Source organism: Sycon ciliatum, chromosome 13 (assembly GCF_964019385.1).
Source record: "Sycon ciliatum chromosome 13, ocSycCili1.1, whole genome shotgun sequence".
Taxonomy (NCBI): domain Eukaryota; kingdom Metazoa; phylum Porifera; class Calcarea; order Leucosolenida; family Sycettidae; genus Sycon; species Sycon ciliatum.
In genome coordinates, this window is record NC_088655.1 from 68,265 (window position 1) to 85,523 (window position 17,259).

Genomic DNA, 17,259 nt, shown 5'->3' on the forward strand with positions numbered 1-17,259 from the left:
CGTCAGCTTCCGCTGGCCCATGGGTAATGTCTTCTTCGCCAGGAAACAGGCAAGCTTGTGGAAGTATTTTGAGTAGTGGAGCGAAAGGCGAGGGCTTGTTTCGCATTGGTACGTTCAACGTCCGTGGACTTACTTCAAATTTCAAAAAAAATCAACTTATTTCAGACCTCAATTAATACAGAGTTGGACTCTGCTGTCTTCAGGAGACTAAAATCTCCGAAGGCTACGATGGAAATATTGACAACTACCGTCTACTGTGTCTCTCGTCGTCGTGTCGACATTATGGACTCGGATTTATTTATTTATTTTTATTTATTTCACTCAACTCGTGGTTCATGACCAATTGGCACGCAAAGTGCGAGAGAGGGGTGATAGCCAACCACGGCAAGAAAAGAAAAGAAAGGAATATAGAAAAAGAGAAGAAAGAAGGATAGACAAGAATCCAGCAATGAGATTCTATCGTACTACATTATGCGATCGGAGTGCATTTTTAAAGCTGGAAAGACATGTTGATGTCTTAACATGCTGGGGAAGTTGCAGCCAAAGGCTGTAGGACAAAAACAGAGGAGAGTTGGTAAATGCGGCTGAATTAGCACGGGGAAGTGAGAGACTATTACGAGTGGACCGGGACAGAGAAAACCAATTGAATACGGAGAGATGAATGGGAATTTTACCTAGGCGAATTCTGTGGATCAAAACGCAAAGCTGCTGTTTGCGATTATCTTGCAGTGGCTGGGTATTGCTGATACAATAGAGCTCAAGACTAGGAAATAAACGCTGCTTGTTAAAAAATATTTTAAGAAGAGATTTATGTTGGATTTCAAGTTTGTTCACAAGATGTTGACTTAGACTACACCAAGACTGACATGCATACTGGAAAAACAGGTAATAGATACGAGCGATAAAACATAGAACGGCATGTATGTGGCAAATGAGAACGATGAGGATATAGTATACCGAGAACACTACTAGTTTTCTTGCAAATATAGTCTACATGAGGAGCCCATGTTAGACAGTCGTCAATAATTATACCAAGGTGCTTATGTTCATGGACAATTTCTATGGTCGATGAGCTGCCAGGACATGATAAAGACACATTACAGAACTGATCACTAGCACCGCTACAGAAGAACATCACTTTGGTCTTACTAGTGTTCGGTCTCAGCTTCCAAGTCGACATCCAAGAGATGGTGGAGTTTATCTTTTTCTGGAGGTCATTGACTAGCAATTGCTTGCAACTACTTGAAGCGGAAACTGTAGTGTCATCGGCGAACAGTGAAACATTAGGGACAGACATCGGTAGATCATTGACGTAGACTAAAAAGAATAGTGGCCCCAGGATTGACCCCTGTGGCACACCAGAATTACCCTGGGGAGACGAGAGGGTGTTGCCGACGCGTACAGCCTGTAACCTGTCAGTTAGGTAGCTTTCAAAGAAACAAAGCAGGTTGCCACCAATGCCATAGGCACCCAACTTGGCAATCAGGCCTCTATGCCAAACAGTGTCAAAGGCTTTCGCCAGGTCAAAGAAGCACATGCCAGTATGTTCTTTCAAATGTCGGGACTGCATGATGTTTTGGATTAGGATTCGTGGTGGAAAAGCAGTTACTGCACCGGATATATAGATATACCAACGCATATGGCCGATTGGTTTGCAGGCCTGCCTGCGAATCATGAGGTCCCGAGTTCAAGACCCGCGCTGGTAGCAGGGAGCGTGTAAAAAGACTTTTTACGCGTGCTGAACTGCGCCGACACCCACGGTCAACTGGGTACTCACAGCTCGGAGTGAGAATAACAAGGATGCAGTTTACAGGGTTATGGGCCGTTACACGCCCGATTGGTTGAGAGAATAACCTCCTCTCCCCTGACTCACTTGTGAGGTCTGCATTCGCCACTAAGGTTAATAGGCATAGTGGTGGCCTGCGGATGCGAAGGCTAGTTTGTGTGTTTCTGAACATTCAAGCGATGCCGACGCGGATCCCGCGAATATTATTATATATAGATATTGGCAGGTGTCGGACCATATCGCCGTGCTACAGTTATGGCTCTCCGGGAGAGCGCTGTGCTCATTTGTGAATGTCTACGCCCCGACGTCAACACGCGTTGCAGCAGACCATTCATGCCTAGACGAGTTCTACAACAGCTTGCTGGAAACAATTCAAAAACTAAGGTCTTCATCGCTGCTGTTCCTGATGGGAGACTTCAACGCAAAACTTCGGAAACGACCACCCAGTGACTGCCACTCCATATCCTATGCTGGTTCACACTCAAGGGGCCATCGCAACTACAGCGGCCAGACTTTGGCTGATTTCGCGTCCAGCAATTACCTATTTGCCTGTAACACGGCGTTTCAGCACCGTGCAGAACATATCACCACATGGACAGGCTGGCGCCACAACCCTAGTGGAGGTCCACATTTACCCATTTACAACCAAATAGATTATATCCTTTGCCGTCACAGTGAAAGGCTTGTGGTGACGGATGCCAGATCATACGCCGGGACAAGCTTAGAAAGCGATCACCGTCTTGTGCTGGCAAACCTCAACCTGACAAAGTTGTACAATAAGCTCAAGAGGCCCCCAGTAGCCATATCCAGCAATGCAAAATTCAATATATCGGAATTCAGTGACCCGACCAGGAAAGCAAAGTACAGAGAGGCTATCAACGAACATCTACAGGACCTCGGCAGAGAGCAGGAAGGTGTCAGTGCGGAGCAACATCTGCAGTATATTGTGAACGCTATGAGTGAGGCAGCAAACACATCGGTGGGCAGTGTCCCTAAAACAAACAAGACGCATAGAAATGGCTTCAGCGGGGAAATTGAAAAGCTAGCAGCAGAGAAACGAAAACTGCGTCTCGACATTACGGTTTGCAGAGATGGAACGAAGGTAAAAGAAATGAAAACACGACGCAACAGGCTGGCACACCAAATTCGCCGGGAATGCCTCAAGTTAGCATCGACTGGACTGGACGAACGTGTAGCTGAAATAGACCAAATGAAAGACGACGCAAAAATGTTCAAAGCAACACGACTACTGCGCCGACAGCAGCAGTCACCAGTTGTGGTTGAAGACTCTGATGGCAAACTCATTGCACAACCTAGTGAATCAGTCGAAGCATTAAGGCAACACTTCCGTGCTATATTCTGTGATCCTGCTCTGGAGTCATCTAGGCTCTTTCGGACAGAGGAAGACCTTAAAAACCCTATAAAGCAGACAGAGGTACATGCCGCAGCTAAGCGCTTGAATAATGGCCGAGCTTCGGGACCAGATGGGATACCTGCTGAACTTATCAAATATGGAACACCAGCACTGTTCTCGAACATTGCCACTACATTCAACAATTATGCCAAAGACAAATCACTCAAGCTAGGCGATGGGCTACTGATCCAGATACCAAAGCCGGGAAAGAAAAGAGGTCCTACTGGAAATGTAAGGCCAGTTACCCTGTTGAACACCCTACGTAAACTTCTTTCATTGGTCATCCTGACGCGGATCAAGCCAGCTATCAACGGGTACTTGTCACTGAACCAGAGCGGGTTCCGGTCAGGGAGAAGTACTGGAGACGTGGTATATAGCTATCGGTGGTTATCAGCAAGATGCCAACGGGTTGCGTCGGAGATCTCAATCTTAGGCATTCATATGTCAAAGGCATTTGACACTATATCGAGGGTCAGGCTGATCGATATACTGTCATCAGTCATTGATCATGATGAGCTGCACATCATCCGGTGCCTTCTGACAGACACCACAATAAAAGTAAAGCTGAATAACATTCTCAGCCAACCATTAAGTAAAGTAAATTATCGTATCCGTTCCCGAAGGGAACTCACGACGGCCGCTAACACCCGATAAACCCTAGCGGCAGATACAGCGCCTAACGGTAGGGGTGAGTGGGTAAGTCTCACAACCACTGGCACAAGTGCCGAAAGCGACCCCATTAGCTGCATCCATGTACCCCTTGTGCCTGGCCACAAGTTCCCAGTTGACTGTGGGTAGCAGCACGGCTGGAAAAACCGCTCCCAGGCAGGACTTGAACCAGGTACCTCTCGTATCTCAATCATGGTCTTTGACCAACCCACTGTGCCTGCCTGCCAACCATTAGTCACACATAATGGAACCCCACAAGGTGATTCTCTATCGCCAGTCCTGTTTACTGTCTACCTCGAGGCTGCATTGAGGTTGATTCGAGAGCGACTCTCACCGCGACCAGCATTGGATATTCAGCTTCAATTGCCCAATGAAACAGCGTATGCGGATGACGTAGACTTCATCAGCACCAGCCTACAATATTTGCACGACAATCAACCCATACTATCATCCTCGTTAGCGGAATACAATTTAAAAATGAAAGAAGCCAAAACCGAATATACTACAATCAAAAGAGAAAAGGACAGAGTAGACGAGCGATGGCGGAACACGGTCAAACTGGGATCGATGCTTGGAGTGGAGGAAGATATCAGTCGGAGAAAACGTCTAGCAACATGTGCCTTACATCAGCTGTGGGTGATATGGCTAAGAGGTCACCATGCCCGTGAACCCCTTCGGATTAGGTTATACAGCAGCTTTATTCTCCCAATACTTCTTTATAACTGCGGAACATGGAGCCTGACAGAGACTCAAGAAAAGAAACTTGACTCGTTCCACCGCCAGCAGTTACGAGCAGTCATAGGGGTCAAATATCCCCGTATAATACGCAATGAAGCACTGTACAAGCGCACTGGCTCCAAGTCACTCAGCAGAATCATCCAGTCTGCTAGGTGGAGAATGCTTGGCCACATGCTTCGACTAGACACCTCATCCCCGGTCCAGCAGGCTATGTCAGCATACTTTCAACCAGGAAGCTCAGGGTTCCGAGGCCGCCCGAGAACAACCCTCCCGCGATCTATCAACAACGACCTGAAAAATTCCAGATCCACAAACTCCCTCACATCACACGAGGATCTAGTTGCACTGAGGCAGCTTGCCCAGGATCGTCGAAAGTGGAAGGAACTAATGTGTGCTGTGTGTAGTGGCTGAAGTTATACAATTACACTAGATACTCTAACAATAATATCGGATACAATTACACTAGATACTCTAGATGCTAGATACTAGATACTCTAGATACTAGATCATCTAGATACTAGATACTCTAGATACTCTAACAATTTTATCACTATGATAATAATTACCACATCAAATGCTGCAGAGACCTATCCAGAATCGGCAATATGCTGGCCCTGGCCTGGAGATCTGCAACTGCAATCGGTTTCTACTTTGCAATATTAACGGATTAGTCCCTTTGTCGATTGATGGATCAATCGGAACCAACGCATTCGTCACTCCGATTAGTAACTTCGGCTCTGCTCTGTTTTGTTTTGAACTGTATACGTATGTTTAACTCATTGTATTTCTTTGTATTCTGTATCTCGTTATCGTTATCTTTTCCTCTAGCCCTCTCGCTTAGGATGAGCTTTCTTTTTTATGGCAGCTTAAGCGAAGGCTATATACCTGCTTTATGCAGGTTGATGCCAACGCGAACAAGCAAAATAATAAATAATAAATAATGATAAATATAATACCTCCCATAGACCAATGCTTTGACCAAAACTGCATTTGTTGACAGCTCTGAAGTTTGTCGGGATTATTAGCAAGTTTGCAAGAATACCACTCAAAACGTTCCTGGGGTCCAAAAGATACTGGGAACGTAGGAAAAAAGCCAACATGGAATGAGGGATTATGGCTGTAGAAGAACATTTTCTTGGAGGGCCTCATACTTCAGTGGATGTCATCCATGTATTCGGTGACCATGGAGATAAATACCAAAACTATCGCAATTGTTGCACTTCTGTGTGTACTTTGTTACTGGGTCCATTTGGAACCCGCCCGCATTTTCGCAATAAAAGTGAAATCCATCATGAAATTCTAGCCCAGGCTATTATTTTATTTATCTCGGTTATTGTGTTGTTGAGAAATACATGAAGTTTCAGGGAGATGACGCAGCAAAGTAAAAAAATCATACCCTTGGGGTCCGTTTGGACCCCACAATCCGGAATGAGAGATAATGGATGTGATCATAACAACCGTTGTGTGGAGAAAATGAACCAAATGATCAACTGGTTGGCTCTATGTGCCACATCGAAAGCATTATCTTTGTCACATGGGCATTATTTTGATTGTTGATACTGTGCACTCCTGTTACATTGTTGCCATGTACATGCACTAGCAGTAATGTACCTCCGTTGTCTTGAATGAAACGAATCTATAGGTGCTGAGGAAAGGTGTGATAATTTATGAGGCCTAGTCAAGTTTGTGGATGTGCTGTGGGAGCTACACGTGCAGATGTTGTTGCGGTCAAAATCTAACTTACCTACTCGTGAACCTTCCAAGTTGGAAGGCTATTGGTTGCGCACTGGATATGTATTAGAGCTAGGTGCCAGACGGTTGAATTTCTCAGTACTGCGGCCTGTCTTGTTCTGTGCCCTGTTATCGCACTTTCTGACTGCTGAATATCGACAGTGATGGACAGTTGCTTCATAACTCATTCCCATGTTTTCTCTCTTCTGTTCTACAATATTCCTACTCCTATTATACTCTGTTTGTACTGCAGTACCCAGTTCAGGTCCGCAGTCTATGAACGCCTCAAGTCGTGAGTCAGAGATTGTCCTCACTTGGAATCCGCCTGCAGAAATTCATCAGAATGGTATTATTACACGCTACAAGATTTCCGTCATTAATATAACGGGAAGTAAAATCCATGAAAAGTTTGTGTTTGGTAACCTCACCACCAACACGCTGAGTAAACTTCAACCACACACCAATTACACAATCTCAGTATCTGCAGCCACATCAGAAGGGTTTGGTCCTGCTACATCCATTTCAGTCGCGACACGTCAAGTTTGTAAGTGGACAGATGTCATGGTATGGTTTGGGCATTTGCTATGGCATGCTCTTTTCCCTTCATTATTATCATAGCTGTGATTTCGTTATGGAGTAAACAATCACCAGACCATTGGCATTGGCTGGAGAGGTCATGAATGTAAAGCCAGACACAAATAGGGAAGACAAACAAACTGGTTATTGATCAGAGGCAAAGGGAAAAGAAAAAGGAAGAAAATAATAGAAGTACAGTGTGTGTCACGCTATAACTACCTGGTGGTTTTAGTGTTATTCATTGTTCATTCATTCATTGTTCATTGTTTAGTTAGTCGATGGAAGTGAAATATACTCTTGAGAATAATAGTTGTCCTCGTGCCGTGTGGGGTCGTTCGTTCCTGATACTTAAGAGAACCAGAGGGTTCACAACATTTGGCGACCACGCCAGGATACGAAGCGAGCATGGCACAGGAACTATGGATCATTGAAGCCAGCTTTATCGCTAACGGAATTCGGTATGGATTTGAAGGCGATAGGTTGAGAGAATACGTGGAGAAGAGGCTCTGACAGAGCGAGGAGTTTGAAGAGCGCAGTGCTAGACGGCAAGAGGGTGCGCTCCGCACAGAGTTTAACGAAAAGCTCAAGAAGATGGACGAGCGCATCGCTGTCAGTACATATTATGAGGAAGCAAAGCAAGATTTGCTTGCCTCGCCCGGAAGGACGCCGGACAAGGCGTGTAAGACTTTGCTTACAGACAAGCAGCGGTCAGAAGAGTATTCGAAGCCAGTGGGAGGATCAGATCCAAGGCCCACTGCGTCGGTGCAGAGCATGGCGACATCGGTCGGAGACGCTCAGAAGCAGCTGGAGTCTCGGCCGAAGGACGTAGAGGCGCAAGACGTAGAGGCGCAAGACGTAGAGGCGCAAGACGTAGAGGCGCAAGACGTAGAAGCGCAAGACGTACAGGCACAAGACGTAGAAGCGCAAGACGTAGAAGCGCAAGGCGTAGAAGCTAAGGAAATGAGAAGGGCGATACTGGTTAGCACGGTGGAGGTCAACGGCGAGACTGCGTGGAACACGGAGATCGGATGTATGTTATCTGGTCCAGCGTCCGCCCCACGAGGCAGTGGCCCAGTGACTGTGTCATGTGTGACAGCCCAGATCTGCAAGCTTGGTGAAATTATCGGTTGTGTGTTGTCTGGTGCAGCATCCGCCCCACGTCGAAGTGGACCGGTAACCATGTCGTGTGTGACAGCTCACAGCGGGAAGCTTCGCGAAATCGAGTTGGCCGAAGTGGTGGGCATTAGTGATATTCTACCATGGCCACCACCGCAGCAGCAGATAACGCGTAGGAAGCCCCAAATCGTTTGACTTGTGAGTTGTTGTGCGGCGGTGAGAAGCCCTTTGGTGGGGAGAATGTTGTGAAACCACAAGTTCTCGAGAGTGAAAGGCCTTCTCGCTTGTGACATTGTGTTCGTTCCAATGCAGTTGTATCCCGACGCCGCCGTACCGCTGATGTTTACAACGTGGCATACGCTACATGCGCTATGTGCGGTTTTGCTGGGTGCGCTGTTGTTGTATGTGGTATGTGTATGCTTTTCTCATATACGCTGTCATTTTCACGCTATAACTACCTGGTGGTTTTAGTGTTATTCATTGTTCATTCATTCATTGTTCATTGTTTAGTTAGTCGATGGAAGTGAAATATACTGTTGAGAATAAATAGTTGCCCTCGTGCTGTTTGGGGTCGTTCGTTCCTGATACTTAAGAGAACCAGAGGGTTCACAACAGTAATGTAATGCCTATAGTGCCTATAGTAATGTACTGCCTATAGTAATGTACTGCCTATAGTAATGTAATACAATATTCTGTTATGTTATGTTATGCTAAAAGGAGTGCGAACTTCTATTAGAACATTGCCACACACGCACACACAGACACACAGACACACAGCCACGCACACACATACGCATAGCGATAGATTGAAATTACTGGTCCCATAGTTACGTGGCGAAGAGATGAGACTAAGAGAAGGCCGACAACATGACAGTCCCAGAGGCCCGTTGGGCATTCACTATACTGTCCGCCCACTGTGCGAGGATCCTCCGTTTCTATTCCTGCTGTTGATGACAATGTCGTTATTCTAGGCGAATGTGCGTTGCTCTATTTAACTTTACTTTGTCTTTGAGATACACTTAGCTTTACCATCCCCCCCCCCCCCCCTTAGCCCATTCACAAACCTGAAATGAGTGCTTCATTTACCTTGTCTATTCTTTATGCCCGCACATCTGCTTACTGTATCGGCATACTGGGTGCAGTACCATTAGCTGGTCCTAGTATAGAGACCACAATGGCTTTGTCTAGCTCATCTATCTATGTCAACTGGTCAAGTCTAACACAAAAGGAACTGAATGGTGTTCTACAAGGTTATCAGGTGCAATACATAGATGCCGATGGCAAGAACAAATTGGTAGAAGTGAATGCCACAGTTACATCAGCCATTCTGACCAACCTCACTGCGCACACTGCATACAACATCTCTGTGAAGGCTAGAATTGAAAATGGGTATGGTCCTTTTGGAGTACCAACATCACAAAGAACGGCAGAAGATGGTAAGTTATAGATACAAGTCCAAAGATTTGATCCAATACAATTTGACCTGGCTGTGATGAGATTGATTTTAGCGTTAATACTGTCTCACTCTCTTTGAATGTGGAAGTAAGGTTGAGAGTTGTGGCGCGGGTTGGAAGACAGTTGAATGAATGATTGGATTTGACAACCATCTTACAATGTTTAAAAAATAATGGTTTTATAAGTTATCCGTTTTTGTCCAACATTACCAATTATAAGCATGATACTGGTGAGTCACAGCATGCAACAATTGGCACAACACTGACTGAATTTTATCTCGGGGGTATCATTCGCTCTCCATCCGAGACTACTTTTACGATGTGTAATTAGTATTTTGGCTACTAAATCACTAGATCTTTTAACCATGTTGAGGTACTGTGGAATTTGAAACTCGGATATTGAGCCAATAATAAAAGTAGAAAGGAAAAGGACATATGGAAACGAGTTAAGAGTAACTCTCCACCACTGTAACTAGATACTATTATACAGTCAGAAAGTGCAACAACTGACTGTATATAGTATCTAGTTACAGTGGTGGAGAGTTACTCTTAACTTGTTTCCATATGTCCTTTTCCTTTCTACTGTGGAATTGCATGCCATTTCGCGCTTTTCCTGCCAATTGCAATATTAATTGAATATTTAAACTCGATACTAAGGCAGTAATAAAATGTAAAAAAGAGAAGAAACACATGAGAACAAGTTATGCAGCAACTATCCACGACTGTAACAAGATGATAAACGGTCAGAAAGTGCGATAATAGGGCACAAAACTGACAGGCTACTGAGACATTCAGCGACCCGAGCCCTAGCTCTAACACAACTCCAGTGTTAGAGCTAGGTCTCGGGTCGCTTGTTCGCATAGCTTCCCCTTTTATTGATCTTCCCATCTCTTGAGCCACACAAGTTGTGTGGAATGTTGCTTTGCGTTCTGGAATCGTGGTTTGACCGTATTGTCCAATGGTCTTGCCAGTATCGTCATCGACATGCATGAACATCCACCAACGTCCTTCACAGCTGAGATTTTCAGCTCGTGCTTATCTTGGTTGCGCTCACCTTCCCCTCCTTATGTTATTTCTATAACTTAGAACCTTCCAAGTTGGAAGGCTGTTGGAGTGCGCATCCAAGATGTGCTAGAGCTGTTAGCCAGTTAGTTGTAGAACGTCAGTACCGTCGGTCAGTGTCGTGCAATGCTATCGCATGAGCTGATTGTTTAGTAACTGGTGGTGTTACTAGACAGTATAGCGTAACTTGTAGTTCCTTGGTCTTTCTCCTTTGTATAAATTAAACCTTGGCTCTCCATCTGAGTCAATTACTATTATTATTATTATTTCTCCTTTATTCACTTCTTTCGAAGGCGATAAGCCAGACCCACCGGGAAATATTTCCATGGGTGGGACAGCAAAAAGAAAGTGAAAAAACAAAAACAAAAATAAATAATTTGAAAGTAGGACGGAGGCAGAAAATATTACAAAAAAAGTATTGTCTACGCATGCATCTACGCAAGAGTCACCACCAGCCAATTAGGACATGTGTCAAAGTATTGAACGTTTTCGTTCCCTTCTTGTCAAAATACTACAGGGAATGATGGAAATAAGCTAAAAGACTACAACTATAAGGAAAAGAAGTTCAGAAATATATCACTCCAATTATGTGTAGAAGTGACACGAAAAAAATAGATGTGAAGAATCAAGAAAACAGCATGCAAATCCAATAAGTGACAAAAACGTAGTGACAAGAAAAAGAGAGAAACATCAAGAGATCTATTTCGCACCTTCACGACGAACAGTGCCAAACAACTGTAAAGACAACACATTCTCCTTCTGAACACAAAGCTCAGGGTCTAACTTACGTATGTACAAAGCTTCCAACACGGCAAGATGTAACAAAGACCTACCACGCGACAAAACAGAGAATACATCATCGGAGTACCACTCACGACAACTAGCACTGCCCGACAGGTGACACTTGATTGCCGAGGTACCGTTTCCCTGACCCGACGACTTGGCCGTTGTCACCTCCGATATTGCCGCTTGCGAATCTCTCCCATTACGCCCTGCGTCCCTGCAATTCCGATTGCCTCGGTCGAGATCCGTGTGCTGCTCCACGTCCAGTCTGTCCTGCTTCCGTGGTCTACCTCGTTTCTTCACATTAACCGTTGTTGTCACTTCCAGTATTGGTTCTTTTGATTCGTCATCAATTCGTCTCCTCAATTGACTTCTGGTGACTCGTCCGGGGCTCGATTGTCCAGATGTCAGTTTCGGTGGTTTCCGTATCGGTCTCTTCTTCTTGTTGACTGTTGTTTGGGTTGGCTCCAGCCCTCCGCCCGACGAAAAGGAGGAGGCATCGACAAGCGTATCCACAGCGGACTTGGACAAGTCCACCTCAGACACAGACTGCACTGGACACTTCGGCGGACGACCACGCCGAGGTCGAGAACCACGTGCAGCTACAGGGACAAGATTCAACGGTACATGTTGACGAATCCGTGCGCCCAGGTGCTGAAAGGTTCTACCCACGTACCGATTTTCACAATTTCGGCACTGAAAGAAATAGATTAAATTACTTTTGCTTAGGGTAGGTAGAACGTCCTTCTTCACGCTGAACGCACGGGTCGTCCCAAAGATGACATACAATTTGACACACGGATAAGAGGAACAAACAATATTCCGCACCTCCTTCTCGACGCGCGAAGAACCGGCACCAACCCATGGCAAACGTAGTACCACAGGGCATCTCTCTGGTCCAAAAGTAATCGTCTTTTCCAAGGTCGGTTTCTGGTTGATGAGTTTCATTAGAAGTGTCTTTGGATAGCCATTCTTTGTCATTATGGTTAAGAGTCGTTCTAGTTCCTCGTCCAGCAGATGAGGGGAACATATCCTATGTGCACGGTAGACAAGGGCCTTGACGAGGTGTGTTTTGGACTTAGTTGGAGTAAAACTTGACCATGGGATATACAAGCCTGTGAAAGTGGGCTTTCTATAAATGGTCGTGTCCATGTTGTGCGTATCCATGTTACGAGAAATACTAACATCCAGGAAAGAAAGGGTACCATTGTTTTCACCATCTGATGTGAATTTTAATGCTGGATGTAAGGAGTTGAGAGTTTCCATAAACCTATCACAGGTTTCCTTGTCGTCGTCGTGACAATATACATCGTCAACAAAACGACAGTACATTGATGGCCAAAGTGAAGGGTCAATAGACGACTCGCAGAAGCCGACAAATATGTTCGCCAAGACTGGCCCCAAAGGCGATCCCATGGCGACTCCATCATTCTGTTTGTACATTATATTGTCGAATGAAAACTCCACACCAGACGTGACCATGAACATAAGTTTCACGAACTCTGTTTCATTCAAATCTGGGGGAGTGATAGATCTGTTATGGTATAACGCCATGGCGCAAATGTCTATTGTTTCTCGTAAAGGAACGTTGGTAAACAAGCTCACTACGTCATAGGAGCACATGTAACCATTTGATTCAAATTTCGAATCTCTAAGTTTTTCCACAAACTCAAACGTGTCTTTAACGCAATGTGTGTTGTACAAGGCAAGAACCGGTTGTAGCAAATTGCATAACCATTTCGAAACCTTGTATTGCGGAGATCCAGACATGCTTAAGATCGGGCGTAATGGAATATGTTTTTTATGAATTTTTGGGAGCCCATACATCCTAGGTCTTGTCGAGCCTGTGGGAGCTAGATGATCATACTCATATTTGGTGATCTGATGCGTTCTAGAAAGAAAAAGCAGGTACTTACTCAGCTTGGTATCAATGTTTTCGGTATGGTCATACACATCGCAAGGCCCAAGTCTGCTGAATTTACTAATGTCATTGAGTATGACCAGCATTTTCTCCCGGTAATTATCCGCAGACAAGATGACTGTTGCACGGCCTTTGTCCGGTCGAGAGATAACGATTTCTGGATTCTTTCGAAGCTCGTTGATCACTTTCATGTGTTCCCGTGATAGCGTGAATGATCGAGTGTCCGGAGGCGATTGTGCGAACCGAAAGGCTTCAGCGGCCAGTGAAGCCCGACAAGATCCAGCTGCTATATCCGACTTTGCCGGGATGCTAGATAGCTGTTGCTGAAGTAGTTCGAACTCGGCCAGGATATCAGTTTTCCTAAACCTCGGGGGAATACCGAAGTCCATTCCACCGCACAAAACATCCTTTTGAAGCTGGGTTAAGGTAATATCAGAGAGATTGATGATTGTTTCATAATTGTCACTGCAGGTTCCAAACCGGTCCTTCCTCAAAGCTAAAATAATGCCTGTGTGTTTCTTTTCAAGTCTAGAACGCTGCCTACAATCACATTCGGATAATAGCCAAGAGAACCTAATGAAGTCAAATGTGTTGAGATGTGTTCGGCTTCTTTGGTAGGAAGACACAAACTTGGATCGTATGCTTTGAAGGTGGGCCTTGGCCTTTTTATGGTCATCTCGTAGCAAGACCTTTTCAATAGAGATGGAATCATAGAGTTTTAATTTGTGAACTCGCTGTTGGAGATACTTAGGCGCGATAGAGTAATGAAGGCAGTCACGAAGCAGTCGCACATGGTAGATGGCTGTGTTAAGGCGTCCCCGGAGAGAAAGGACGTCATTCAGAAGACCGATATGTTCGGTTTGGAGACGTCGCTTGAAGTAGTTAAAGCAGTGGCGTGGAGAAAGAAAGAACAGCAGTGTTACTGGTGCTGTGATAGGCATCAGCATGGGCTGTCGCCTAGGCGCATCTACCATGTGCGACTGCTTCGTGACTGCCTTCATTACTCTATCGCGCCTAAGTATCTCCAACAGCGAGTTCACAAATTAAAACTCTATGATTCCATCTCTATTGAAAAGGTCTTGCTACGAGATGACCATAACAAGGCCAAGGCCCACCTTCAAAGCATACGATCCAAGTTTGTGTCTTCCTACCAAAGAAGCCGAACACATCTCAACACATTCGACTTCATTAGGTTCTCTTGGCTATTATCCGAATGTGATTGTAGGCAGCGTTCTAGACTTGAAAAGAAACACACAGGCATTATTTTAGCTTTGAGGAAGGACCGGTTTGGAACCTGCAGTGACAATTATGAAACAATCATCAATCTCTCTGATATTACCTTAACCCAGCTTCAAAAGGATGTTTTGTGCGGTGGAATGGACTTCGGTATTCCCCCGAGGTTTAGGAAAACTGATATCCTGGCCGAGTTCGAACTACTTCAGCAACAGCTATCTAGCATCCCGGCAAAGTCGGATATAGCAGCTGGATCTTGTCGGGCTTCACTGGCCGCTGAAGCCTTTCGGTTCGCACAATCGCCTCCGGACACTCGATCATTCACGCTATCACGGGAACACATGAAAGTGATCAACGAGCTTCGAAAGAATCCAGAAATCGTTATCTCTCGACCGGACAAAGGCCGTGCAACAGTCATCTTGTCTGCGGATAATTACCGGGAGAAAATGCTGGTCATACTCAATGACATTAGTAAATTCAGCAGACTTGGGCCTTGCGATGTGTATGACCATACCGAAAACATTGATACCAAGCTGAGTAAGTACCTGCTTTTTCTTTCTAGAACGCATCAGATCACCAAATATGAGTATGATCATCTAGCTCCCACAGGCTCGACAAGACCTAGGATATATGGGCTCCCAAAAATTCATAAAAAACATATTCCATTACGCCCGATCTTAAGCATGTCTGGATCTCCGCAATACAAGGTTTCGAAATGGTTATGCAATTTGCTACAACCGGTTCTTGCCTTGTACAACACACATTGCGTTAAAGACACGTTTGAGTTTGTGGAAAAACTTAGAGATTCGAAATTTGAATCAAATGGTTACATGTGCTCCTATGACGTAGTGAGCTTGTTTACCAACGTTCCTTTACGAGAAACAATAGACATTTGCGCCATGGCGTTATACCATAACAGATCTATCACTCCCCCAGATTTGAATGAAACAGAGTTCGTGAAACTTATGTTCATGGTCACGTCTGGTGTGGAGTTTTCATTCGACAATATAATGTACAAACAGAATGATGGAGTCGCCATGGGATCGCCTTTGGGGCCAGTCTTGGCGAACATATTTGTCGGCTTCTGCGAGTCGTCTATTGACCCTTCACTTTGGCCATCAATGTACTGTCGTTTTGTTGACGATGTATATTGTCACGACGACGACAAGGAAACCTGTGATAGGTTTATGGAAACTCTCAACTCCTTACATCCAGCATTAAAATTCACATCAGATGGTGAAAACAATGGTACCCTTTCTTTCCTGGATGTTAGTATTTCTCGTAACATGGATACGCACAACATGGACACGACCATTTATAGAAAGCCCACTTTCACAGGCTTGTATATCCCATGGTCAAGTTTTACTCCAACTAAGTCCAAAACACACCTCGTCAAGGCCCTTGTCTACCGTGCACATAGGATATGTTCCCCTCATCTGCTGGACGAGGAACTAGAACGACTCTTAACCATAATGACAAAGAATGGCTATCCAAAGACACTTCTAATGAAACTCATCAACCAGAAACCGACCTTGGAAAAGACGATTACTTTTGGACCAGAGAGATGCCCTGTGGTACTACGTTTGCCATGGGTTGGTGCCGGTTCTTCGCGCGTCGAGAAGGAGGTGCGGAATATTGTTTGTTCCTCTTATCCGTGTGTCAAATTGTATGTCATCTTTGGGACGACCCGTGCGTTCAGCGTGAAGAAGGACGTTCTACCTACCCTAAGCAAAAGTAATTTAATCTATTTCTTTCAGTGCCGAAATTGTGAAAATCGGTACGTGGGTAGAACCTTTCAGCACCTGGGCGCACGGATTCGTCAACATGTACCGTTGAATCTTGTCCCTGTAGCTGCACGTGGTTCTCGACCTCGGCGTGGTCGTCCACCGAAGTGTCCAGTGCAGTCTGTGTCTGAGGTGGACTTGTCCAAGTCCGCTGTGGATACGCTTGTCGATGCCTCCTCCTTTTCGTCGGGCGGAGGGCTGGAGCCAACCCAAACAACAGTCAACAAGAAGAAGAGACCGATACGGAAACCACCGAAACTGACATCTGGACAATCGAGCCCCGGACGAGTCACCAGAAGTCAATTGAGGAGACGAATTGATGACGAATCAAAAGAACCAATACTGGAAGTGACAACAACGGTTAATGTGAAGAAACGAGGTAGACCACGGAAGCAGGACAGACTGGACGTGGAGCAGCACACGGATCTCGACCGAGGCAATCGGAATTGCAGGGACGCAGGGCGTAATGGGAGAGATTCGCAAGCGGCAATATCGGAGGTGACAACGGCCAAGTCGTCGGGTCAGGGAAACGGTACCTCGGCAATCAAGTGTCACCTGTCGGGCAGTGCTAGTTGTCGTGAGTGGTACTCCGATGATGTATTCTCTGTTTTGTCGCGTGGTAGGTCTTTGTTACATCTTGCCGTGTTGGAAGCTTTGTACATACGTAAGTTAGACCCTGAGCTTTGTGTTCAGAAGGAGAATGTGTTGTCTTTACAGTTGTTTGGCACTGTTCGTCGTGAAGGTGCGAAATAGATCTCTTGATGTTTCTCTCTTTTTCTTGTCACTACGTTTTTGTCACTTATTGGATTTGCATGCTGTTTTCTTGATTCTTCACATCTATTTTTTTCGTGTCACTTCTACACATAATTGGAGTGATATATTTCTGAACTTCTTTTCCTTATAGTTGTAGTCTTTTAGCTTATTTCCATCATTCCCTGTAGTATTTTGACAAGAAGGGAACGAAAACGTTCAATACTTTGACACATGTCCTA